A 27645-nucleotide genomic window follows, 5' to 3' on the forward strand; every position below is an offset into this window, starting at 1 on the left:
AATCCACCCGTATTGTATAATGGGTTGATATGGGTTCAACTCTTATTAACCCATATTTTTATGAGTTTAGATGGGTTGAGAGTGGTTTTAATATGGGCTAGAATTAAAAATGGTCCAACACCTCTTTTTCTCTCTCACCCGCACTCTCTCCTGTCTCTCTCTGATTCTCTCACTACAATCCAATTCACCCATCTCTCTCTCTCTCTCTCTCTCTCTCTCTCTCTGCAACAAAACTCAAAAAGTAACGCACTGGATTTAGGGTGGGTTTGAATTTAAAACATAAGTGGCTTATTTTTGTCTTTATTTGAATTTTTTTTTGCATTTGTTAATTTTGTGTTAATTTTTTGTGACTTAATGATTCGTCTTGACGAGAGGAATCAAAAAAGTAAATTTTTTTTTATCGAAACTCAATTTTTTAAATAAAAACAAAAATAAGTCAATAAGTCAACTTAGAGAAGTAATTTAGAGAACGCTGTTATGGATACACCATTTGGTCTTTTTTCGTGTTTGTTGTTTTGCGACAAGTATTTTACGATTTTTGATTCACTTCAATCAGAAGAGTAAAAAATTATGACTTTTACCCAAATATTTTTAAAAACATCCAAGATAAATCCAAAAATCTATTTTTTGGGATTTATCTTGAATATTACAAAAAATAATAGGGTAAAAGTAAAAAAAAAAATTAATTTTTCGATTCTCTCGTCGAGATGAACTAATAGGGGTAAAAAGTTTGCGCAAAACAAGCAAATACAAAAAAAAAATTGAATAGAGAAAAAAAAAAGTCACTTAACTTTTTAATCCAAACTCAAGTGGGCTCTTCGTAAGTCTCTCTCTGCATACATAAACTAACCATATTCTGTACCCATATTCTTGTATAAGTATCATTGATTTTAATAGTAAAACCAGAGATGAATTCGTGTTTATTTTAAGGGATGACTTGGGGTTTTTTTTCTTATTGATTCTGAAAGGTTCGTACATGTGGTATTTTTGTTTAGCAAGTTTGAGTTTCGATATAGTGGAATTAGTTTTTTTTTTTTTTAAAGAAGAAGAAAAACGGGTCGGGTGGGTTTACCCTAGAAATTGGGTAAATCATATTATGTATCCATATTCAACCCGTTTCTTTTTTACCCATATTCAACCCGCGACCCTTTTCAAACCGTCCAAAACCGCCCAAGCCTGCCCGTTTGCCACCTCTAAGTACTATGTTGATGTATGTGATTAGGAGAATAACATACCTAGAAATTGGTTAAAACATAGGTTTTAGTCCATTTATTTTTGCGGAAAAAGCCCCATAAGATTAGCCAAAATGGACTATTGTTGAAGCTTCCACAGGAATTCCTTTTTTCCGGGATTGCACCAAAATTAAAATATCAGCTGAAGATAGAATCTTCAGAAACACTCTGTAGATCACCTCAGTGCATTAGCAAGCTTCTGCTTCTACCATGGCGGTAGAAAAAGCCAAGAAGTCCTTCTTGCACGCGTGCACTTTTTCAATCCGTTTTTGTCTCCCACTTGCCTTACACGCGCCCATGTGCGCGCAAAGGCAATAATGGGTGCCCCCCTCCTCTTCGCCAGTCACCATCACATACTCTCTCTCTCTCTCTCTCTCTCTCTCTCTCTCTCTCTCTCCGCGTCAGAATCTCTCCTGTCTCTTTACTCTTCTCTCTTCCTTTCTAATTTAAATTTTAAAATGTACCAGTATAGCTTTTATTTTAAATATCAGGTTTTGATAAAAATTATGGTATTTTTGAAATCTATTCATGAGATCTATACAACGAGTGATCTAGTAGTGAATGTGAGTTTATGTGCACAAAGAATGACTTTTTAGGTGTAGTTTTTTTTTTTTTTTGGGCAAATTTTGAAATGCAAAAAATGTTTGTTATTACTTTGAATTAATAGTGTTAAAATAAATAACTAACAGTATAAATTCATGTTTAGTAGTGTTAATTAACGGTGTGAATTCATATTTAACAGGGTTTAAGTAACAATTCATAGCTCTCTGATCATAAATTCATGTTTACTAAAGGATCCGCTCTAATACAATTCAATCCTTCCTTGATTTCCAATAAATCAATGTTTTCCTTCATTATTACTAAAGGATCCGCTCTACTAAAAGCTTCCTACGGTGTTATGAGCGACCTGTTCTGATACTAATCCAATTCTCACGATGACGCTCTCTCGAATCGAACTTTCGACTTCTTGATTGAATTAATCTGATACCACTCATCGAACTGTTTTTCCACTATCTCTCCTGAAAACATAGTACTATTTAGCAAGAATAACTTGACTCTTTTTTTTTTTTTTATGGCGAAAGAATTTTTTTGTTAATCTTTGAAAGTGGACAAAGACAAAAATAATAAGGAGAAAGCCAACAAGTACCTATCCAAGACCAAAACCCTTAATTGGCAGGATGCCAATCAAGGAGAAAACCCCAAGGTAGCCTATAGTCCAATAAGAAAGGGAAAAATGCACCCCTAGTTAAAACTGCTCGAAGAAGCGGCTAATTTAATCTTATGTGTGCCTCTTGGTTTTTGTATGATATTGATGATAGTTTCCTAAATTAAAGGAAAATTAAAGGCTAGTCTATAGAGTAAAACTATTCAAAGAAGTGGCTAATTTATGGATGATATTGATAGTTTCCTAAAAAGGAACAAGATTACTCTATAGAGTCAAAATGCTCAAAGAAGTGGCTAATTAATGTATGATATCCAAAAGACTACTTGATAGAGTAAAACTACTCAAAAAAAAGTGGCTAATTTATGTATGATATTGATAGTTTCCCAACGTTTTACTCTATAAAATCAAGTTGCTCAAACAAGTGCCTAATTTGCAACCATTGGCTAGTACTCTATAAATAGCAAGCTCCTAACATTTTGATTAAGATTCATGTTGTAGGGCCCAGAGTTTCCCCGTGAATTTGGTTACACAATAACACTTCCACCTACCTCTCTAAGAACAGGTTCACAGGTGTGACGTTGAATCCCATAAATTACTTAATTGAAACTCTTCCTAACACCAATTGCTTAGAGGTAAAAAACTGTAGTTGATATATGTGAAGAGCATGACCTGCCTAGAAATTGTTAAAACATGGGTTTTAATCAATTTAGTTTAGCTAGCGAAAAAAAACCCATAGGTCATGTTTGTAAATGTCTTCCTATCCTAGCAACTTAATATTACGGCTCAAAGCAAACCCCCATTAGCACTCCTCCACTCTGTCCCTTGCAAAATTTAGTAGCTTAGTTGCAAGGTCTAAATCTTTCCACCACCTAGAAAAACCCAGAAAAATAATATAAAGATAATTAAGGACACCATGAAACAAGATAAAAATATCATACTTGTGAAAGCCACTACGATTCGACTTGATTAACAACGTCGATGACCTTGTGATTTCGCTTAGCTCGGTCCTTCAGATGTAACTTTTGCAAGCGGTTGAAATCCAATTAATTTCGCAAAATTTAGTAGAGTTTTGACAAGGGAATCATCTTGTTCGTAGACGGGGATGTAACGATGTGCCTCGGGTCTCACAAGCCCGTGTGGACGAGTTGATTGATCAGAGCATAAAGTACTTGTGCTACACACTACTACAAAATGGTATAAAGATCACGGTTCAAAAACTAAAAAGATCTCATTTTTTGTAAAAGCGTAATAAAATGTTATGGACTATAGTTTTAATCTCGGTTATACGAAAAAACTGAGATGGAAAGATTTTTTAATCTCAGTAATCTAAAAAGTGAGATTGTAACTTCAAGAATAGATCTCATTCTCAAAAAACTGAGATGAAAAGATTTTTTAATCTCAATAATCTAAAAGTGAGATTGTAACTTAAAGAATAGATCTCGTTTTTGAAAAACTGAGATAAAAAGAATCTTTAATCTCAATCATCTAGAAACTGAGATCGTAAGTTAGAGAATACATCACATTTTTTTTTAGACTTGAGATGAAAACTCTTATATAGAAAAAGTTGAAAGTCGCTTACCCCTTAATCGACTATGCGCGCAATACCCCTAAATAAATGTCACTCTCAACCATTCTACAAAAAAATATTTCGTCAAAAAATGGGGTACTTTCGGCGATGAAAATATATTTCGTCACCAAATGGATACCTTTGGTGATGAAATTTATGAAGGTTGCGTTTCGTCGCCAAATGTATTTCGAGTACAACTCTATGCTCAAAACTCTATTAATTGAGATAATTCAAATTGGGTTTGAACAATAACACAAAGGGCTACAACTTTCATGTTTATCAAAATTTCTAATTTTAATATTTGAAGGTTCAAAATGATATTCGAAATATATTTTAATGTTAAACGCATATGTTATATATTAAATATTTCAATTATATATTGAAAAGTGTGTGTAGTGCAGTTGGTTGAAGCTTTTATGCAAAACTCAAGAGACTTAGGTTCAAAACCCAGCAGGATAAATAAAGGGGGATTCTTTCCTTTAGGAAAACGCCACTTTCAATCTCGGTTTTTTCAAAAACTGAGATTATTACTTTCTAAACAACCACAGTTTTATAATGAAACTGAGATGTTAAGCTATTAAAGGTCACGGTTTTGTCTTTTTTAATCACAGTTTTTATGTTTTTAGTCACGGTATTAATGAGTTTTAATCACTGTTTTTATCCTGTGGTTAAAAGATAGAGACTTTTAGTTACACTTTGATAGACCACGGTTTTGAATACGAGGTTAAAAGTGAAAGATCACACCAAATAACCGAGGTCTTTATCTATTTTTGTAGTAGTGACAATTGGATTATTGCTTAATTTTTTTTAGTGCAGATCGAGTTGAGTTGAGTGATGGTAAAATTCAGTGCATCATCTAGTATATCTTCTCCATGAACCCTGGCATGTGTAGCTTCATACAAGCTTCGCATTCCTCTCACATTATCAGCTATGGATTCTTGAATTTTTCCTTCTGTGTCCTTGAATTTGTTAAACACATCTGAATTTTCATGGTTTTCATAGGATGTAGATGCTAAAATGGAGCAAAGAAGTGAGCAGCTGAAAGAGAAAGTGAGAGAGATGATAGTGTCGAGTGTTGATAAACCTTCACAGAAGTTGAACTTGATTGATGCAATTCAACGCCAAGGTGTGGCCTACCATTTTGAAACCGAGATTGAGACGGCATTACAGGACATCTATGAAACCTATCATGAAATGGCCAACGATGAAGATAAAATGATTTATTAATCTTTATAAAGGATTACAAAGATTAAGAGAATCAAGGGCAAACCGGCAAAAAGCCACTCAAGACCTAAAGAAAGGTAATGCGCCAACCGAAAAATAAAAACCAAAGAAGACTGACCTGAAAACACCAAGACCTAACAAGCATAAATGAAAATCAAAGCACCAAACCATCAACACCAACCGAAACAAATCTGAAAAAGCAGCCCAAGCAACCAAAAAAGAAAAACCAACGCACAACGATCCAACCAAGGGGCAAAACGAAGGCCAAACCTCGGAATTAAAACTCCAAGGAGAGAGAAGCTCCTTTCTCGATATCATCAAGGTCATCCAAGTCATCGTCCTCCTCTAGGTCATTGAGAGCATTGATCCTTTCTACTAATTCGTTTTCCTGCATTTCAACAAATTTCCTTAACAAGAAATTCCGCCCCCCCTTCTAGGCTCAATGCCTAACCTATGACCAGTGTCCAGAGTTTTTCGAGCCTCCTTGGACAGAAGCAAAGAAGAAAAACCCTTCTTTTTCTAAGGATTTGGTCATCGATTTTAACACCAATTAATCTCCACGATATGTTTTTTCTTTATAATCTTCCTCTTCGATCTTCTCACTCTCCTTTCCAATTTAAGGATGACATTAGAGGACAATCTATCACTGGAAACGCATCTCCCCACTCTTCTCTTCATACCAACCCCAAGAGATTGAAAATCATATTGGTCCCCTTTCAGAGATTGGGTTTGTGAAGCCTCCTTAGATTGGTCCCCTCTTGATAAGATTGGGTTTGTAAAGCCTCCTTAGATTGGTCCCCTCTTGATAGTTGGTACTCACCCCAAGACTGAGTGCGCCAACTACCTTCCTTCGGGTTCAAATCTACTATAAGATCAATTCCCTTTGCTTGAGAAGCTCACAACCCATCTTCATTCAACACAACTTACCCAACTGAGACAGGGACCAAAGAATCCCTTGGAATCAAAGAGTCATGCACCTGCGAAAATCCATCATGGACCACCGTAATGTTTGCATGCACGAAGTAACCATCCTCTGCAGCATTTTGAGCAGCACTAACCTCAGTAGCCGAACCCTTCACAGTACCATCATAAGTGTCAGCCACCAAAGAATCAAACTTTTGATCCTTTAAATTACTATTTAAATTATCAGCCATCACGTCATCTTTAGAGATCTTATTCATCTCCACAATAGCAACACTGTCCTCAAAGCGCAAGGGAGATTCATGATCATCCTCTTCCATACTTTTAACCTTTATATTGGTAACAATCCTATTTTCCCAAGAAGCCTCAGTACAAGGGTTTTCAACAACTTTAACCGAAAAACTTTCGTCCTTAATCTTGACATATATATACAACTTCATTAATGCAATCCAGATTATCAGTGAGAATAAACATTCTACCCTTATCAAAAGCAATGCTATTAGCAATCAGCTCATCCACTTTGATGACTTCACCCCAGAGATTACCAATATTGATAAAAGTATTGTTATTCCAAGCATTAATAGGAACCCCAAAACATGAAATCTGAACACATCTAGATGGTTTAATCCTTTGGTACTGCCAAACTTCAACTGATAAGGAGAACCACTTAGGGAGGCAATTGTTCTTATCCTTGAGGAAATCCTCCATCAACTCTTTGGATTCAAAAGTAATTAAAACATTAAAACCTCCCAATAATCGAATATGAGCATCCCTTATTTCATTACTAATGAATAGATTTTGCAACGAGGTCACATCACAGAAGGAGAGCAATCTACCCACCTCACTTCTATTCAACCAATCGATCCTATCTTCTTCATGAGAAAACACCTGTTTCGGTTTAGACTTAAAACCACCATTAAGGATCTCAGCATAAGCAGATTTACCTATCATGAAAGAAGAATGTGTCGCACCTGGATCTGGTGAAATACCACTAGCTTTTATTCAAAGGCCTCCTTGTTCTTCCTGCTTCTTGAGTCCCCACTTTGAAATTATTCCGACAAGCCTTGCCGTATCTAGCCAAGTTGACTTGAATGCTGAAGTTCTTAATGATAACCCCGTTAAGGGCGTGGATTGCTCTCGATGCCTCATCCATGGTCTGATATCTAATGAACACAAATTTGGTGTTGTATCTAGAACTTCATTTGAATGGAATGAAAGCGTCCATCACCTGACCATGGCTGCTAAAAATTTGACGAAACCAGTCGACATCCATATCTTTGGGGAGATTATCCAAGAACACTGTGATAGAATGCGTAGCTCCTGCACCATCCTCCATAACCAGACAGTTCAGCAAGCAAAAACAGGGGGGAGAGACAGACTACGACAGCAATCGGCAAGGCAAACTGTTAGATTATATCGTAATCATATAACATTGCAATCATGCCCTGATACGATATTATATGATGTGATTTCCTTGATCCCCTTGATTTCAGTTTGATTGTAATTGATTCCGATTGTATTGTAATTAGAATGATTTTCTTTCCATAGTTAGGTGCTCTCCCTTGTATAAATATCTCTCATTTTCTCAATACTTTCACATGGTATCAGAGCTAAGGCTTAATACTTAGTTTTTCCAACACCATCTGCAGCCTTGCCCTTACCGTCTCACTACTACTGCCTAAACCCATCTCAGTTCCACTAAAATCAAAACCATCTCCAATTTCCAACAGCCACAATCCATTTCAAATCCAAACCCACCAATTCCAAATTCAAGTCAACCCCATCTGATTATTATCATTCCACCCGACCCATCCAGATTAAAACCCAGCTAGCTTCAATATTATCCGTCAGCAACAAAACCATACACACGCAACCCACCCACACAAGGACACCACAACTCCAGTTTCGTTTCTGTTTCCGCTTCAATTTCAAATCGACCCTGCACCATATATTTTTACCCGGTTCACGCCGCCTCTTTTTTTCGATTATTCTCTAGTATTTTGCATCTGATCTCTGGTGTGTTAATTCAATTCATTCTCTCTGATTATGGAGCAATCTGTCATGGCGTCATACCTTCGGGTCATCTTGGAAGGTCTCAAACAATACCCTCTGTCAACTCGGTTTACCAAAAGTGAACTGCAATATGTTTTTGCGGGCATTCTCTCAAAATGTGGTATTTTATTCAAGTCTGATAAGAATTCTACTGCCTTGTTTGCTACCACAGGTACATCCTCATAGTTCTTTGATTCAGCTTGTTGTAACCATGACATCTAATTCTACCATTTTTTCCTCCAAGTCACATGCCTCTCACACTCCAGCCATCCAAACAGCTGATGGTTCTCAAATGCATGCCAGTTATGTTGGTCATATCTCTACTTCCACCATATCTCTATTTGATACATATTTGATCCCTACACTTACATTGAATTTAATCTCTATGGGTCAATTGTGTGAACTTGGACTTAACGTTGTCTTTTCTACTATTGGTTGTCATGTGCAGGATCCTTGGACAGGTAAAACTCTTGGGATAGGCGTAAGGTCGGATGCCTGTATCAACTCGTCAATCTTCATATTCCATCCCAATTCTCATCTCTCAATTCTGCACCTCCACTGAGTCAATCACAATGTTCGTTTACGTTAATTCTTCTAATTCTCTTGGTATGTGGCATTCTGGATTGGGTCATGTGTCTTTTGGTTGAATACGTACCCTAGTTTCAAGTGGACATTTAGGTTTTGTTAAAGATGAACATGTAGATTGTCTTTCTTGTCAACTTGCTAAACAACCAGCATTGTCGTTTCCTTGGATGACTCTTTCTCCTCTGCTCCTTTTGATTTAGTTCATTCTGATATTTGGGGACCTTCACCGAACACCACCATGGGTGGATCTAAATATTTTGTTATTTTCGTAGATGATTATTCTCATTTTACATATATGGTTATATCTCATGAAAAATAGATCTGAATTACAACAGATTTATTATGATTTTTCTAAAATGGTCCAAACTCAATTTTCTCGCCCAATTAAAGTTTTTCATGTTGATAATGCTATGGAATATAAAGAAATAGAATTTTTAAAATTTCTTCGCCAAAATGGAACCTTGACACATAGGTCTTGTCCTGGCACTTCTCAACAAAATGGTTGCGCTGAGTGTAAGTATAGACACATTCTAGATACTGTTCGTGCACTTCTTATAGATGCCTCTTGTACTGAGCGACTTTGGAGGGAAGCTGCTCTCACTGCTATTTATACCATTAATCGTATCCTATCCCCTACCATTGGGAATTAGTCTCCTTATGAACGATTATATGGTATATTGCCAAACTATAGTCTTCTCAAAGTTTTTGGATGTGTTTGTTTTGTTCTCTTACAACCTCATGAGCGGACAATTTTGGAACCACACGCTCATCTCTGTTACTTTTTAGGATATTCGATTGAGCATAAAAGATATAAATGTTGGGATCCCTTTTCCCAACGTCTTCACATTTCTCAGCATGTCATATTTTGGGAACACAAAATGTTTTCTTCTACGTCCAAGTTTCATTTACCAGTTGTGTTTGCTTCTCCTTTCTTCAATGACCTTTCTGCAGATATATTCCTTGATGATGTTGATACAGGTTCTTTTGAGCTTCCTTATACGACCTATCCTGAGGCGCCGATTCTGTCTGATGATCCTACTCCTTATGACTCATCTCTTCCTGAGCCTGAGCCCTTTACATCATCCAGCTCTCCTTCTATTTGAGCTTTTTACACCACCTCTATCTGATGATCCTCCTATTGAGCTTTCTGCACCACCTTTATCTGATGATTCACCACTTCGTCGTTTTACTCGGGTAAGGAAAGTACCTGTTCATCTTCGTGATTATCATTATTTTTCTACTATCCTTTCTCAGCATGAACCTCACTCCTACCGTGAGGCAAGTTCTAACCCTCTTTGGCAGCAAGCAATGGCAGAAGAATTACAATATTTGGATAAAACATACACTTGGGATATCGTTGACCTTCCTCCTGGCTAAACTCTTACTGGTTCTAAGTGGGTTTTCAAGATAAAGACTCGATCTGATGGCTCCATAGAGCGTTACAAAGCTCATCTGGTTGTAAAGGGTTTTGCTCAAGAGTATGGTATTGTCTATGAGGAAACTTTTGCGCCAATTGCTCGTCTCACTTCTGTTCAGAGTTTACTTGCAGTTGCTGCGGTGCGCAAGTGGAGTCTAAATCAAATGGACATCAAGAATGCCTTTCTCAATGGTGATCTTACCGAAGAAGTTTATATGCAGCCTCCACCTGGGTATAATCATCCTCCAATCAAAGTGTGTAAACTTAATCGCGCTCTTTATGGTCTCAAGCAAGCTCCACGTGCCTGGTTTGCCAAATTCAGCACCACTATTTAGAATTTTGGATTCTCTTCTAGCCAGTATGATTCGGCACTTTTTATCCTAAAGTCTGCACGTGGTATCATTTTTCTTCTTCTCTATGTTGATGACATGATTATTACTGGCGATGATAATGTTGGTATTTCTGATCTTAAAGCCTTTCTCAACAAGCAATTTCAGATGAAGGATCTAGGTATTGTGAACTACTTCTTAGGTCTTGAGATCTCATTTACATCTAACGGCTACTATCTCACTCAGGCTAAGTATGCTTCTGATCTTCTTAGTCGTGCTAGTATCACCGACAACAAGATTACTGCATCCACCCCACTTGAGCCGACCACTCTACTCACTCCTTTGGATGGTTCGCCACTTCCTAATGCCACTCATTATCGCCAATTGGTTGGCAGTCTTGTGTATCTTACTGTCACCTGACCTGACATTGCTTATGTTGTTCACATAGTTAGTCAGTTCATGTGTGTTCCTCGATCGACTCATTTTGAAGCTGTCCTTCGGATTCTTCACTATGTCAAAGGCACCCTATTCTATAGCCTCTACTATTCAGCACATTTTTCTCTTGAGTTATGTGCATATTGTAATGCTGATTGGGCTGGTGATCCCACTGATTGTCGATCTACCACAGGCTACTGCTTCTTTCTTGGCGACTCTCTCATCTCTTGGCGAAGTAAGAAGCAATCGCTTTTTTCTCACTCAAGTACTGAGGCCGAGTATCGTGCTATTGTTGACACTACTCGGGAGTTAATATGGTTTCAATGGCTCCTCACTGATATGAGTGTTATTCATTCCACTGCCATTACACTTTGTTGTGATAATCAAAGTGCTGTTCAAACTGCTCGCAATGATGTGTTTCATGATCACACCAAACATATTGAGATTGATTGTCACTTCATCCGACAACATGTTGTTCAAGGTAGCGTTCGCCTTCTCTCAGTTTCCTCAACTAACTAGACCGCAGATATCTTCACAAAGGCTCATCCTCGTGGACGTTTTCTTGATTTAGTGTCCAAACTCAAGCTAGCATCTGCACTACCACCTTGAGTTTAAGGGGGGATGTTAGATTATATCGTAATCATGTCCTGATACAATATTATATAATGTGATTTCCTTGATCCCCTTGACTTCAGTTTGATTGCAATTAATTCCGATTGTATTGTAATTAGGATGATACACTTATCAGTGAAACGACGACCACAGCGAACAAAGAAAAAAGATCGATATGCATCACGCTTATCGTATATGCATAACGCATATTAGGCGTGCCTGATACACACTAGATACCAACCTGGTCCGTGGAGTATATGTCAGTGCAGATAACGCACATTGCATACGCGTGACCATGGTTTTAAATTGGTATTGGTTGGCGTAACGGTTGCGAGTAACAGATATCGGGAGTATCGGTCAATGTTTAACGGGAATCAGATACCGCACTCGTGAATTTTTTTCAAGGACTAGCAAGTGTAACGGGGTGTAACGGTCATGTAACGGGATGTAGTGGCCTTTATGCAATACAAAATGGCCGATACACACGTGAATTTGCGTAACACCGTTATTTTCACCCATAACAGTATTGGGCCTTCAAAAATCCATTACGTAATGGGCGTTATGCTACGTAATGGCCATTTTTTATTTTGTACTATTTTTAAAAATTGTTTGAAAAAATGTATATTTGGGCAAATAGTTTCGTCAATTTGTATAGATCGACAAAAACCTTGAGTTGGCACAGAGAAACAGGGAACGCCGTCAAGATATAGTGACAGAGAGGGATTAGTTGGAAAGAGTTGCAAGGGATGGAGAGAGAGGGATTGGAGTGGGTGTGGGTGGAGGAAGGCCGCCCACCGAAGGAGGCGCGATGAAGGGAAACGAGGCGAAGGGCTAGGGTTTCATGAGATTTCAAAATCACCTCTCAACGGTTGTCACTTTCACACACAACGATGAAGACCTTTATACTGTGGCTCTTATTTCGGCTGGTGAGACAACAAGGACATCATATCTCTTGTGGTAATTCTCTTTTATGTATTATAGTATATATAAGTACGTGTTATGTACTTTTCTCGCCTCGTTAATCATGTGGTGAATGGTTTACACAGATGTGTTTAACAAATTCAAGGACAGTAAAGGAAAAATTCAAGAATCTATAATTAGTGATGTGCGGGGAATGGTAAGCCTGTACGAAGCTACACATCTGAAGGTGCGTTGAGAAGATATATTAGACGAAGCACTGGATTTTACGACAACACACCTCAACTCCGCAGTACCCAACTTAAACAATGCTATTGCAGCACAAGTAGTTCACGCTCTAAATTTGCCCATCCACAAGGGCCTGGCAATAGTGGCAAGACTCGAGGCACGGCATTACATCCTCTTCTATGAACAACAGGATTCCCACAACAAAACTCTATTGGATTTTACGAAATTGGATTTCAACTGCTTGCTAAAGTTACATCAGAAGGAGATAAGTGAAATCATAAGATTTTCTTTGTTGTTCAATTCGAATCGTTGTGATTTAACAAGTCTGAGATGTTGACCTTGTTTCTTGGTACTTCCTTTTTTGTTTATATATGTTTTTCAAGTGGTGGAGTGCTACTTTTGGATACAGGGAGTGTACTTTGAGCCCCAATATTTTCTTGCTAGGAGGATTCTAATCAAAGTGATTGCCTTGACTTCAATTATTGATGACATTTATGATGTCTATGGTACCTTGGAAGAACTTGTGCTCGTCACTGATGCAATTGATCAAAGGTTAAAACTCATATCCCTGTTCATGACATTTGTTTTGATATGAATCCTTAGAAGTATCAAAATCACTTCAGTTGTTTTGAGATTGAGATTTCAAGATGGATAAGTGATAGTGATAGATTAATGGCTTAAAATTTGAAAAATGATTTTCGATATAAATAGAATTAGCTTCATAAAATCAACGATCCCAACACAACCTACGAATAATGCAAGGCTTGCTAGTTATTTAACAAAAGGACGATGATTTTCAGGTGGGAAATTAGTGCTGTGGATCAACTCCCAGAATACATGAAACTGTGCAATCAAGCGCTATTGGATGTTTACATGATTGATTAAGAAATGGCCAATGAAGGAAGATCATATTGTGTCAACTATGCAAAATCTGCAGTAAGCCACAACCCGAGTTATATTTTGTGTTGTGGAAAACAAAAAATAAAATTTCTTTAATACTAATCGCTCATTTTAAAAAATTCCAGATGAAGAGCATACTTTGAGGAAGCCCGATGGTTTCACGAAGGTTATGTTCCGAGTATGGAAGAGTATATGAGAGTTGCCCTTGTAACACCGGTGCAATTACAAAATGCTTGCAACAACTTCCCTTGGTGGCATGGGGAATCTGGTGACCGAAGAGGGTTTCAAATGTGTGTCAAGTGATCCATTAATTCTTGAAGCTGCATCTGTGATTTGCAGACTCATGGATGATATGGTTGGCCACAAGGTAAGATACATAGATGACTGATTACAAAATATGGTCTAAAATAAAATCACGAACGAATCCAAATTCAGATATATTGTTGCAAAATCATACGATTACGGGGTGCGAACTTTGATGATTTTGATTACCTTGCAACACATTGTTAAAACTACAGGAGGATTTTCATTTTCTTTGAGAGTGTGTTCACCCCTGATGCCCTAGTTGATCCGTTGCTATTTATAAACCAACCGAAATATTGAGAGTATGGTTCATTATTTAAATATATATTGAGGTTAGTAGAAAATTAACCTCGGTGTGTGAATGAGTGTTGTAAAAATCATTTCTGAAGAGATATACTCGTCAGGGACAAACAACAACAAAAGTCAAACTTTATTTCTTCTCCATGGGATAATCCATACATTGCACACAATGAGGATTCCTAACCACTGGCCTGTTTGATCAAAACAAGGCCATACTTCAGAAGAATCTCTTTATTTCTTCAAACGCTAGAGCAATCTATGATAACATACGTGCTTATTATATGTTTTTTGGCGATATAGAGATACAAATAGCTATTCATACGATTACTCGAACTTTGGGCTCAACTTTATGCAAGAGATATTTCAAATTGGCAATGAATCAACGAGTACTGAGGTTACAATTTCCTTGAACTTGGTTCCAAGAGTTGTGTAGCAATCTGATCCATCCTTGTATACAAAATGAAATGTTCGTGCCAGATTGAGAACTCGCATGAGGAGAGGCATTGGGACAGCAGTTGGCCGGAGACACTCTGAGTTGATGTCTTTACATGCATTTGTAACTTGTTTCTGAAATTCAACGACGGCCTCTTCACGTGTTGCACCATATTGTTTCATGTAGCATTCAACTGCTGAGGCTGTGTGACCTCTTTCTTGCTCAAACTACAGTTGCACCATCACAAACGTTAGCATGCAAAAGAGGTAGTACAAAGGATGTCATAATTCCATGCACCCTCCCTAGTTATTTCTCTATCTGTGCTAATTAATTGACAGCCCTTAACATGGTTGAAAATTAGAATCTTGAATTCGAGATAAACGATTCATTCGGGTCGGGTTTACACTTTACAGGATCAAGTGCCATGGATAAGCAACCTTCTTCGAGAAAGTTCCAGGCATGATGAACCATATTTCAAACATATATATTGCATTAATCCATTTGTATATGGGCTTTTAGAACAAGTTATATATCAAACTAGTCATCAATCTTACCTCGTGGCCAGCCACGTCGTCCATGAGTCGGCCAATCACTTCTGTAGCTTGAGCAATTAACGGGTCACTACGAATCCAATCAAAAGCCGATTTGGTCACCAGCTCTCCCATTCCAACAAAGGAAACGGTGACAAGTGATCGGACACCACTACTCGCTTGTGCAACTAGCATATACTCTTCCATAGTTGGAACATAGCCGTCGTGATACCATTTGGCTTCAGCCAAGTATGCTCTAGCCATGTCCTTCAACTGCATGCAATTTTGAGGACAATGAGTAGGGTTGTTTGATAACTTAAATTCAATACTTAAAACTGAATCAATTAATTAATATGTGATTAAGTAGGTTTGATAACCACATTGTACATTACTTAACAAGTCAAGTGTCACTTAAAATATAGGCTAAAATTGAATTCTTGTGTGTTTGCAATCACCATACAACATATATAATAGGGTAAACTATAGTTAACCCCCTCTAACTAAGCCTTGCGTGCATTTTGCCTCCTCTAACTTCTTTTTTTGGCACTCAACCCCCTCTAACTAACTGAAATTCAAACGTTCATAACTTCAAACAGTCATAACTTATTCGTTCGAAATCGAAAACATGCAAATTATATATCAATTTCGAGGTCTTGAAGTCAGCTTTCTAATGACACCAAAATCACATCACGATTCAAAGTACACAGAAAGTTGTGATCAAAAGAGTAAGGGCTGGTAGATAGAAAGACCGTTTTGATCATAACTTTCTGTGTGCTTTGAATTGTGATATGATTTTGGTGTCATTAGAAATCTGACTTCAAGACCTCGAAATCAATATACAATTTGCAAGTTTTCGATTTTAGACAAAGAAGTTATGACCGTTTGAAGTTATGACCGTTTGAATTTCAGTTAGTTAGAGGGGATTGAGTGTCAAAACAAAAAGTTAGAGGGGGCAAAGTGCACGTAAAGCTTAGTTAAAGGGGGTAAACTGTAGTTTACCCTATATAATATACCACCACAACCACTGCCACTCCCCCCGACCCCACACCACTCCTACAACCAATTCACCACCACTACTCCACTACCACTACCACTCATCATCATCATCGATCATCACCATCGCCATCAATCCACTACCACCACTACACCAACACTAACCCCACCCCTCCACTCGGCCACCACTAGCGCTCCACCACCACCACCACTACCATAACTACAACACCACCACAACGCCACTATCGCACCACCATTACTCCACCGCCATGACCACCATTACACCACCACCACTCCCACTCCATCCCCACCCTCATCACTCCACCACCACTACCACCCTCACTCCATCACCACTCCACCAGTACATTGCAACTTTAGTAAATTAAGAAAGAATCCGAGCTAAAATTAATCTATTATTTTTAATTTAGTGCTTAGTATATTTATCAAATAGCTTTTCTGTAGAAAAAATCGGCATTCAGTTTTCAATACTTAATTTTTCAGCTTTCAGTTTTCAGTTTTATCATACAACTAATGTTGGACGAAATTTTAGTATTATTACTCATAGTAATAAATTTAAATGAGTAAGTTTGTTCAAGGCGTACGGCGGATTTTGCGTATTCAACTCGGTATGATCTTCCTTGCTTGGCCATTTCAGCATCAAATACGTTGTAAGTATCCAAAATCTTCTGATAAAAGTGTTTCATGTAGTCAGGAAGTTGATCCGGGGCATTGACTTCCCACCTGAAAATCACATAGGTTATGGGAAATGGCCAAGGTCCACAGCCATCGTTGTGGAAACCAAATTTAGATAGGAATAACTTTAGATGCTACTTTTAGATTCCGAAATCTATACTCTTAGCATAAGTTGGTTCCACTCACACCTATTTTGATACTTCCATGTCCGGCTGACCGCAATAACGGCCAGCCCATCTCCGGCGACCCCATCTAACGCATCCACTCCCCGCCGTCCCCATGTGATATGAGCACCGCGAGAGAGACCCAAAAATCTGATCTAAATCACCGAATCACATACCAAAAAATCACAGACCAAGACCCATTGAGAATGGAGGCGTACAGAGGTCGAGTTCTGTCCTAGAGTCACGGACCCAAAAATCTGATGGAAACCAATTTCTGACTGTTGAGTCTTGTGTGGCTTGGCGAGAAGATTCCAACGCACCAAGACCCATCGAGAAAGGAGGTGTTTTTCTTTTGAAACTATGTTTTTCTTTTGTAGCTCCTTGATAAGAACCCAAGTAAAAGAATTCTTGGAACCCTTAATTGATAAATAAAATATAATAAAATCACTTGTTGGAATTGTGAAAGCAAAAGAACTGGTACAACATGGTTCTCCCTACTTGTGATGTCAAGACAGAAATTCATGTTAGTCCGTATGCTTCCTCGTTCACAAGTTCTTTTGCATCTAGTTCTCTGCATCTGGTAACCCTTAACTGAAGGAAACAATTAATTATGAATCAAATCCCTGTTCTTCTTTTTACCTTACAAGACCCAATTACTCCTCTAAAAATGGCCGAAAATCCCCAAGATGTTTGTCAAATGCAGGAATAACCTAATCAGAATAGCAAAGAGATGATCTTTAATAAAAATAGATCAAGAAATCAGAACCGCCGGTGGGCTCACTGGAGAGGAGAGGCTCGCCGGAGATGGTGATGAGAGAGAGAGAGAGAGAGAGAGAGAGAGAGAGAGAGAGAACGTGAGGTAGGGGAGGGGAGAGAGCAGAACGTGAGATTGAGGGGAAGAGAGAGATCAGGTGAGATGGAGAGAGGATAGAGAGGAGGTACTTCTAATCTCAACCATCATTTCGATGGCTAGGCTATTGTGTAAAAAACTTGTGTTATTTGTTGTGTCTGCTACAGCTATGAGATTATGATTAATAAGTCGCCACAAATTAATAAAAACGTACTTTGTGTTTACTACCAAAAACAAAAAAAACAAAATTAAAAGTCAACTTTTAAGTTGCTAGTGTTTTGATCATGACTCTCCCCCTCTCTCTCTCTCTCTCAAATCAAAATTAATATCAGGACGGGTGAATTTAACCTTTGAATTGCATCATTGAAGAGCACAAGTTCTTCGATGGTAGCATTGCTAGCATCATACAAGTCATCAAGAATGGAAATCAAGGCAATGACTTTGCTTAGAATCATTATAGCAAGACAATATTGGGGCTCGTAGTAGACTCCCAATATCCAAAAGAACAACTCCACCGCTCTGTCTCTTGCGAAAGGTAATTTTCTTGCCTCTTGCGAAAGGTAATTTTCTTGCAACGTCCAAATCAATCCACCACCTAAACAAAAAATTGTACCATGAAACATGTAAGATCCAGGGTATTAGTGCCCTATTTTGGATTTCAAGAAAACAATTTCTTCTTCTTTCAAACAAACTTTTGTTTTCTTTTTCCATTCATCGTAGAGGACTGATAGGATTTAATGTCAACTACCGGTATGAGTTCTATCTCATTAGTTACGAGGAAACAGAAAATTTTCTGTCCTTTTCAATTTCAATTAATGCTATTTTATCTCAATTCGTTCATTCCAAGAATTCTTTTATTTGGGTAATTCTCGTCAAGGAGCTACAAAAGAAAAAAAAAATTTTAAATTTCAACGCAAAGGAGTAAAAGAGGCAAACCCCTCAAAAAAAAAAATTGAACTACAACCCCTTAGAAAATTTACAATTTTTTTGGCATTCAGTGTTCTTTTTTGAATATGCATCAATTTTATGGATTTCCTTATAATGAAGATGAACAAATAATGTAGCATTTTTTTCGAAAAAAAGCTAAAAAGCCTTCAGAAAAGATGATACAGTACCCCCAAAGATAAAGAATGAAAAGTTGCTGGAGAGTCACCTTGTGAATTTGCTTAGCTCCCTCTGGTGCAATTTCTGCACTAAGTTGAAATCTAATTTCGCAAAAGTCAATAGAGTTTTGTTCTGGGAATCATCTTGCTCATACAAGGAAATATACCGCCTTGACTCTAGCCTTGGCAAGCCCTTGTGGATGGGCTGATTTAGAGCATGAACTACTTGTGCTGCGATTGCATCATTGCTCAAGTTTGGTAGTGCAGATTTGAGGTGAGTGGTGGTAAACTCCAATGCTTCATCTAGTATATCTTCTTGATGTACACTCAGATATGTAGCTTCGTACAAACTCAACAATCCTCTCACATCACCAATCAACGATTCCTTAAATTTCCCTTCGTTGTCCTTGAGTTTGTTGAATACATCTGTTTAAACCATTAAAAAACATGAGCAATCGCCTGGATGTTAGAAATATGAAAATTAACAGAAATTATAACAACAATCAGTAGTTGCGGCTCCAAAAACTTTCATGAAAGTAGTCATAAAGGTGTTTATTATTTTTTGAACTAATTTTTTATATTCTTGCCCTTGATCACCTAATTTTTTATATTCTTCGATCATTGTTTAGAAACATCGATGACGATCAATCCTATTAAGTTTATCAATTTTAACGTATGGTGAATCCTATAATTGTTGTTTACTATCTGTATAGGATTTAGTATTCAAAAATCCTATTAGCACAATTGCAGTCAACGACAGGTAAATTAAATATTGGTAATTTCACAAGCAAAAAGATCACTAAGAAAAAAATAAAAAGTTTTCCGGGCTCCATAAAAAAAACATTTTGGCTATGTTTTCCGAGAACATATATATGATTTCCAAGGTCTCCTTTATCGTCATTTATACGCCCTTTTTTTTTAATCTTAATTGGTCCTGTTTCCTACTTTTTGATGAACTTTTCTCGATCAATTACAAATACTTACATATACACATTCACATTCACATAGGAACACACACACACACAGTACACATTCAATGTGTGTGCGTCTAGGTTTATATATCTTTTCGCGGCGAATAACAGATTTCAACCAAAATATGGGTACTACAAAAATCGGGGATGTAACAAAATTAATATGGGTAATAAGTAAAAGAGCATTACCACAGGAGACATGATGTCCTTGCTGTCTAAGCACTCGAAATGAGAGAGCCACAGTGTAAAGATCTTCATTGTTGGCCATTTCATGATAGGTTTCATATATGTGCTGTAATGTTGTCTCAATCTCGGTTTCGAAATGGTAGCCCACACCGAGGCGTTGAATTGCATCAATCAAGCTCAACTTCTGTGAAGGTTTATTAGCACTTGCCACTATCATCTCTCTTACTTTTTCTTTGAGCTGCTCAATTCTTTGCTCCGTTTTAACATCCAGTTCCTATGGAAACAATAATAAATATGCTCATTTGGAACTAGTCTAACGTAGTGTCTTACATGATACTAAACATGCCACAAATAATGGGTGCCACATAGTACGTCTATGACTATATAGTGTTCAAACAAGAGTACTTGTCACCAAAATATTATGGAAACATTTGTAACCACGAAATCAAATATCTATGACAATCTTGGCTTTGTGAAGAGAATGACGAAAGTATACATGATGGAAACGAAGATAGTGAAATTATATATATTACTATGTAACTCAATCAAATAAGAATATTTTTATGTTTGTTTTTCACTATATATCCTAAACCAAGATTAATATAAAAAAATAGCATTTATGTTAATCATTTTGGAAGGCTGTAAGGATTTAATTTTAAGTATTCTACATATGATTCAAAACAATCTGAGACAATTTTACCATGGCAACAGAAGCGTAGGCAAGGAAATAATCTTCCCAAACACTCGAATGAAAATTGGCAGGGCGACGTGGGCTGACCTCGGATACTTTGCCATGGGTTAATGTAAGAGTTGGGCTAGAGTTTATTTCCATTTTCCTAGTGGGTTGCTTTGGAGGCTATGAACGGTTAAGAGAAGGGGGAGCTCGACTAAACCAGAAAGAACACTCTTTTAGTCCTTGCTTTCACTCTCTAGCTGGTTGGATAGACAGAAGAGCTCTCGTACTTGCTATTTATAGAGTTTGGATGTCCTCCTATTCTAAAAAAATTATATAATAAAGATTGCTTGATGGTTTTCTAGTCCTAAATTAATGGATTGCCCCAAGTGTAGGACAGACACCGACGTAGCATAATATCCGGTAAGACTGGAGTCGAATCCACAAAGACGGTGATGTGTGTTGACTAAAAACTCAAGTTGTTATAATTTAAACGGGCTCTTAGGTAGCCACCCCTTATCGATTGATTGGGAATAACTAAAATCAAGGAAATTGATTGTTCTTTTCAAATAATTTAAAGGAGATACGGTCGTAGGGTTCATAGCACTCGCAACCAGTTCGGATTAACTTGTTCCATTCAGTGTTCTTTAAAATATTCAACTTTAGATTAAAAAAGATACCCAGCAAGATGCGAACCTTTATGGTCACCGTTTACCCATGTGCAGCGGATAATGAATTTTGGACCCTCCATTCCTCTGCAATGCCCAGGTTCGTCTCACGAATGTTCTTAATTAACCTAAAAAATTGCCCTTTCAATTTTTATGTCAGAAGTAGAACATGTCCAACCTGGCTACTGTGTGCTAATTACCCCGCGACTCTACCCGACGACTACTCACTCATTATTAAATAAGAAGCAAAAGAAACCCTAATTTGAGACATTCTTCTACTACGCGAGATGGAAAATAAATAAGAAATATCAATTAATCAAATAACAACAAATAACTTTTATAAAAAATTAAAATTAAAATGAATTACCAGAGTGCAAGTAATTGAACAAAATTTAAAAACTAAACAATATATTGAATCTCGCGGCAGCCCCGTTCTTGTTTTCTACCGTCCGAATGTCCTCCTTAAACCCTTTTTCCTCCTTTCATAATAGCGCCCCAGTCGTGTAGCACTTTTCTTTTTGTTTGATCCGCAGTCGTGTAGCACTTGAAAAGCCCTTTCTTGCTATTCTCCTCTTGGCCCACCATAACAAAGCAAATACACGTGTGCCTTTTTCCTATTGGACCACAAGTCCAACTTCATTTTAATGCAAATACACGTGTGCCTTTTTTCTATACCAAATCATCAGCGAGTGAGAATTGCCTTTGGAAAGCCCATCATTTAGTCAAATTAATTGTGGAAAATGATAGTCTAGGACGTGTTTGGTTAATTAATATCCGTCAATGACATTTTTAGCATTAACAAATATTCTTAGCTTGTTCTTGACAGGTATTAATTATCTAAATACGTCATTAGCCGTCATTTTCCCTTAATTGTGAACCATTGGGCCCATTTAGTAGATATAAGTCCAAGTCCATTTTTCCAAAAAGTACTCTCTTTTTTTCAACTTTTCCAAAAAGTAATTTTTTAATTCTGTCAATTTGACTTGCGAATAATTAATCGGCTTGCAGTCAACACCTTCCACTTGATTGAATTCGAATAGGCCAACGTTGAACACCGTTATATATTTCAACTAAGCATATTTTTATATCAAACTCTCCGAATACCTACAACACAAAAATTAAGCATTAAAACACAAAGTAATAAAATAAAAAGACTTAGCAATGATAAATTAGGATGCGCTAATGTAAACATTTACGCGCTTATCAAATATAGATCAAGAGTACCCTTTTCTTGGCCAGGTATATTGTATTTCAACGGTTGATTAGATTTTTTTTAATCAGCGAAGAAAAGTTAATTATATACTTGTAATTAACCAAGGCTGTGTTCTTATTAATTTAACTTAAATTTGAAATTAATCTTTATTTGAATTTTTTTTGCATTTGTTAGTTTTTCGTCAAATTTTTGTGGGTTATTAGTTCATCTCGACATATGGACGATCACGAGTATATAATAACCAAAGTTTAGTAGCCGGGCCGCAGCGGTGAGCCTAAGGTAAAGTCCAAGGAAATTTTGCCTCAACATATAGGTGATTCAGGTCTTTTTGTAAACGGCGAAGAAAACTCTATTAATCATCTAGATCAAAAGATGAAACAATACAATAGAAGAAGAAATTCTTTGAGAGAGCCTTGAAGGGTATAGCGACTCTTCTACTACTGCTACTCGCAAAAACAAAGTCCATATATTGGTCATCATGATTACATAAAGACCAAAGTTTAGTAGCCCAGCCGTGGCAGCGAGTCCAAGGCAAGTTTAGGAAAATTTAGCCTCTGCCTATAGGTGATTCAGGTTTTTTTTTGAACGGCGAAGAAAATTCCATTGATCATCAAGATCCAAAAATGGAACAATACAATAGAAGAAGAAATGCACTGAGCGAGCCTCGAAGAGTATAGTGACCAGTACTACTGCTACTAGCTCGCAAAAACAAAAGATACGTCTAGGCCACTCAATTTATTTTTACAGAAAACCAAACAACAAGAGTATAGGGACCAGTACTACTGCTACTAGCTCGCAAAAACAAAAGATACGTCCTGGCCACTCAATTTATTTTTACAGAAAACCAAACAACAAAACAAGACACATATTGACAAGATGCCAACAAAAATAGTAACAAAAACAGGAAAAGATAAAAATTCTCCCAAGTCCTCCGAGGAACTATGACGCGCTGCCCTTGACCCCATTGCCGACGGTGGCTCCTGAAAACCCTCTGCCACCAATCAACTCTGTATCCAGCAAACTTGCAACCCCATTCGGTGGTGACCAAATAGTCACCTTCGTCATCCGACGACCTCACCGGATCCCCCTCTACCCGTAAAGCCCTGTAGTCGAACCCTTGACATCTGCCCTTAACCGCAACTCCCAAAACTTTGTCTTCTCAAGCGTCTTGTTATTGAAAAAATAAAAATAAAGGTAATAGTACATAAACACCCCCTTAATTATCACTTTTTTTCATAAATATCCCCTCGCATTTAAAAGTGTCCATGGATACCCCCTCAACTACTGAAAATTGAATTAATTGCTAACTCCGTTAACGGAATGAATGAAATGACAAATATACCATTTTTATGTCTCATACTGATGTCTCTCTCCCTCTCCAGACCGAAGACACCCTTTTTTTCGACGCAACCAAATCCAAACTCCACAAAAAAGGCCAAATCTTTTCAGAAACTATCTAATTTTCTCCAAATTCAACGCTAACAATAGCAGCAAAGAAAATTGCTTTCCATCACCACCTCAACCATCCCTACGATGTATGATGCAAATGCCAACGCCATGAACATCCAACAACGACAATAGCAAAGAAGCCAAATCGAAGGCGAGGAAGACGACGACGTCGCGAGCGGGGAGGCCATCGTCGAAGAGGTCGGGGTGGGTGATCTCGATGTTGCCGACGAAGACTTTAGAGGTGTTAGGAGCGGAGGAGGTGACAGTGAGCTAGGCAGCGGGCAGGGGCGCCGAAGAAGAGGAAATGGTGAGTTTGGTCTTGGTAGCATGATGGTGATGGAGAGAGGGTTGGGGCGGTGGTTGACAGGAGGAGGAGGAAGGCGAAAGTGGGGAGTTGCAAAGGGGAAAGAGAGAAGAGAGAGGTATATAGTTGTAAAAGGGCATTTTTGTACAAGAAAAGCCAATGTGACCTTCCAACAAACGGTTTTGAGACGGAAGGGTGTCACTTGGGTAACGAGAGAAGTTGAGGGGGTCTCTATGAGCGCTTTTAAATATGATGGGGTGTTTATGAGAAAAAGTGATAGTTAAGTGGATGTTTATGTACTTTCACCAAGAATAAATTAATTAGCAAAAGTAACATTTTATTAGAGTTGAAAATGACATTGTTGCGAGCTACCATGATTATATCACTGCAAAGAAGCATTCCTCCCATTAAGCTCAAACAAGTTACAAGGCCAGTGGCGGTCTAGTTGGGGTGTTTATGGTATTTTATTTAGGATGTGTATTTCACAGGTTGAGGCCTTGTGATTCATGGCCGGTAATATATTATTGCTTTTCGGGTGTGACGGAAAATAATAATCATCTTCTTGCCAACATCTCTTTTGAGTCTCAGATAGCTCTTATTTGCCCTTGTTTGATTTAATCTTTGTTTTCTTTTCAAAGATTAATATTTTTTTTTTTGCCAAGAAAAAAAAAGAAAAAAAAAAAGACTTCCATATTACCTATATAATTTCATCCAAAGAAGAGGCCGAATTTTTCGAACGAGTTGTGGAATTTTTGTTTCTGCAACAGGAGACTAGAGAAGCTTAATTTCAACCCAAGTACAACGTACGCGCCCTCGTTTGGGCTCGGACAAAATGCCTGAGGAAAGTTCTCATCAAGTGCGCACTGTAAGCACCCTTTGTTGAATATTATTCATGGCTGGCATGACTCTTCAACCTAACTTTACCGGAGTCGAGTTTCCAACGACCATATGAAAAACATTTTCTTTTTGCGTACTCTTTAGTGCAACACACCTGTCTACCTGTTGATTTCTAAAATTCCTACCAAACCCCTTATTGGTTATCTGATTACATGTTCCCTTGAGTTACCAATTTTTTCGAGTGCAATTTTCACCCTCCTTAAAAGATAGTGAATATTAGCTTTCCTCTTATTAGTTGAAATTGTGTAGGTCACACCCGTGCAATACACTTTTTGATAAATATGACGTCACTTTGTGGAGGGATTCACACTATGTCAACTAATAAGAAAGAGTGTAATGTTCATCCTCTTAAGTGGAGGGTGAACAAAACTCAACTCAATTTTGTACATGCACATTGTATTTTTTCTCAAAAATGATATGAGTACCAACAAGGGTGTAAGGAAATTGTACCGACGGCCGATCCGAGCCGTCCAAAAATTCTAAAAAAATACGAGGGGGTCAACCCGGGAATCAACGGCATTCAATGTGTCTAGGGTATTTAATCTAAACACCCTATTTTTCGTGTACAAATCGAATGCCGTTGATTCCTGTGTTGGTCCCCTCGTTTTTTTTTTTTTTTTGAATTTTTGGACGGTTCGGATCGGCCGTTCGGTGGCCGGAGACGGCCTGGCACGGCAGTCGGTACGATTTCCCTACAACCCCTGTCGGTAGCTATATCAATTCTCATTTTTTCTGTATTCGTAAAGTGAAAAACTGCTCAATTGCTCAGATTATCGGTAATTAAACCAATTGAAGGGACTAAATGGAGAATTAAGTTGATCCATTAGGTATTAATAATCAACAAAAAAATGCTTACCCCAAGACGAAGAAAAAGAAGCAATTAATATTGTCCGCTTGGTAATAATATTTCAATTTCGATTTTGTATGTACTATTCAGAGGGTTACGTGTGTCGATTCATTTATGAGGAATATGAAGTGCAATACGATAAAATCTTCACTTGGAAGTCCAAGTAAATGACTTATATTATGCGTTGCCCGTGGCATGTAGACTATTAATTAGTAAATGCTGTGTTGTTTACACAAAAAACAAGCCTGTACTAAAAATTCAAAATTACAACACAAATGGGAACTGCACTTGAGTTACTTGTGGGATTCGTTTTGCTCTGAATCACTCATTAGCAAAAGAACGAAAAGAACACGCCAACGCTTATTTAGTTGCAATACTACCCACACCCACAAAACATGTGATGCACGCGGAAGGCATACATGAGTAAAGCAAAATGAGTACCACTGGCTTAAAAACCCTTTCATTGTGTTTATCAATTTAATTTATGCATGCATTGACCAATTCCAGGTCTACAATTAATGCTATATCCCTACAAATTATAGTAGAAAGGAAAAACTTTATATTTTCAGAAAAAAAAAAAAAACACACACACATAGAATGTGATTTTAAGGGTACCCACGAGAAATCAGCAAAACCAATGACCGGGAAGGGCTTGATCCGAACAGTTTCGAACAGTTTTTTTATTGAACGGTTCAAATAAAAACTACTCAAATCAAGCCTTTTCCGGTCATTTTCTTTGCAAATTTCTTGCGGGCACCCTTAAAATCACATTCTGCACACATTGAACAGTTTGGATCATAAAAATTTGATCGGGAACTATGAGATTGAGATTTGGGATATTTTTTTTAGTGTTTTTTGGGTGTCTCTTGAACCGTCCCAATATATATATATATATATATATATATATATATATATATATATATATATATATATATACACACACACACACACAAACAGTACTATACAAGCTATAAAAGATTCAGCATGGAATTACAAGGCAAAAAGCTTAACACACGGGAATCACTACTTCTAAGAAACATTACAATGCCAATGCCTCCTCAGGTGCCCAACTAAGAATAACAATCGAAGAATTAATAGTACTAAATTGAGCACACGAGGCAACCCAACTGATATCATTGAGACATCGGGACTCGGGAGGACTATTATCAACAAGTCACGATTCTGCCCTGCAAAAGTGGTCCTGCTACACACACAGCAATCTGTGCACAAATTTCGTTGTGGGGCCCATCACGGATCCCACACAAATCATCCGAACCGTTCATTAAATGTAAAATATATTTTCAAGAGTCCCCGTAAAAAATAAGCTCAATCTAATACCTATAAATACTTCATCCAACCATCTAACTTTTCATTCAGATTTCTGGATAATGAAAAGTTATATGATTGGATCGAGCACCTATAGGTATTGGATTGAGATTATATTTTACGGGAACCCTTGAAAAAATGTTTTACATTTAATGAA

General features: G+C 37.6%; 4 pseudogenes; 2 read left to right on the forward strand and 2 right to left on the reverse strand.

The window, feature by feature from the left end:
- Positions 1-27645, reverse strand: part of LOC131330929 ((-)-germacrene D synthase-like) — a 92765-nt pseudogene that overhangs the window by 12840 nt on the left and 52280 nt on the right.
- LOC131330932 ((-)-germacrene D synthase-like) lies at positions 4930-18148 on the forward strand (annotated as a pseudogene).
- Positions 9870-11580, forward strand: LOC131330933 (uncharacterized mitochondrial protein AtMg00810-like; annotated as a pseudogene).
- LOC131330926 ((-)-germacrene D synthase-like) lies at positions 14490-21119 on the reverse strand (annotated as a pseudogene).

Source organism: Rhododendron vialii, chromosome 6a, assembly GCF_030253575.1.
Source record: "Rhododendron vialii isolate Sample 1 chromosome 6a, ASM3025357v1".
Classification (NCBI taxonomy): domain Eukaryota; kingdom Viridiplantae; phylum Streptophyta; class Magnoliopsida; order Ericales; family Ericaceae; genus Rhododendron; species Rhododendron vialii.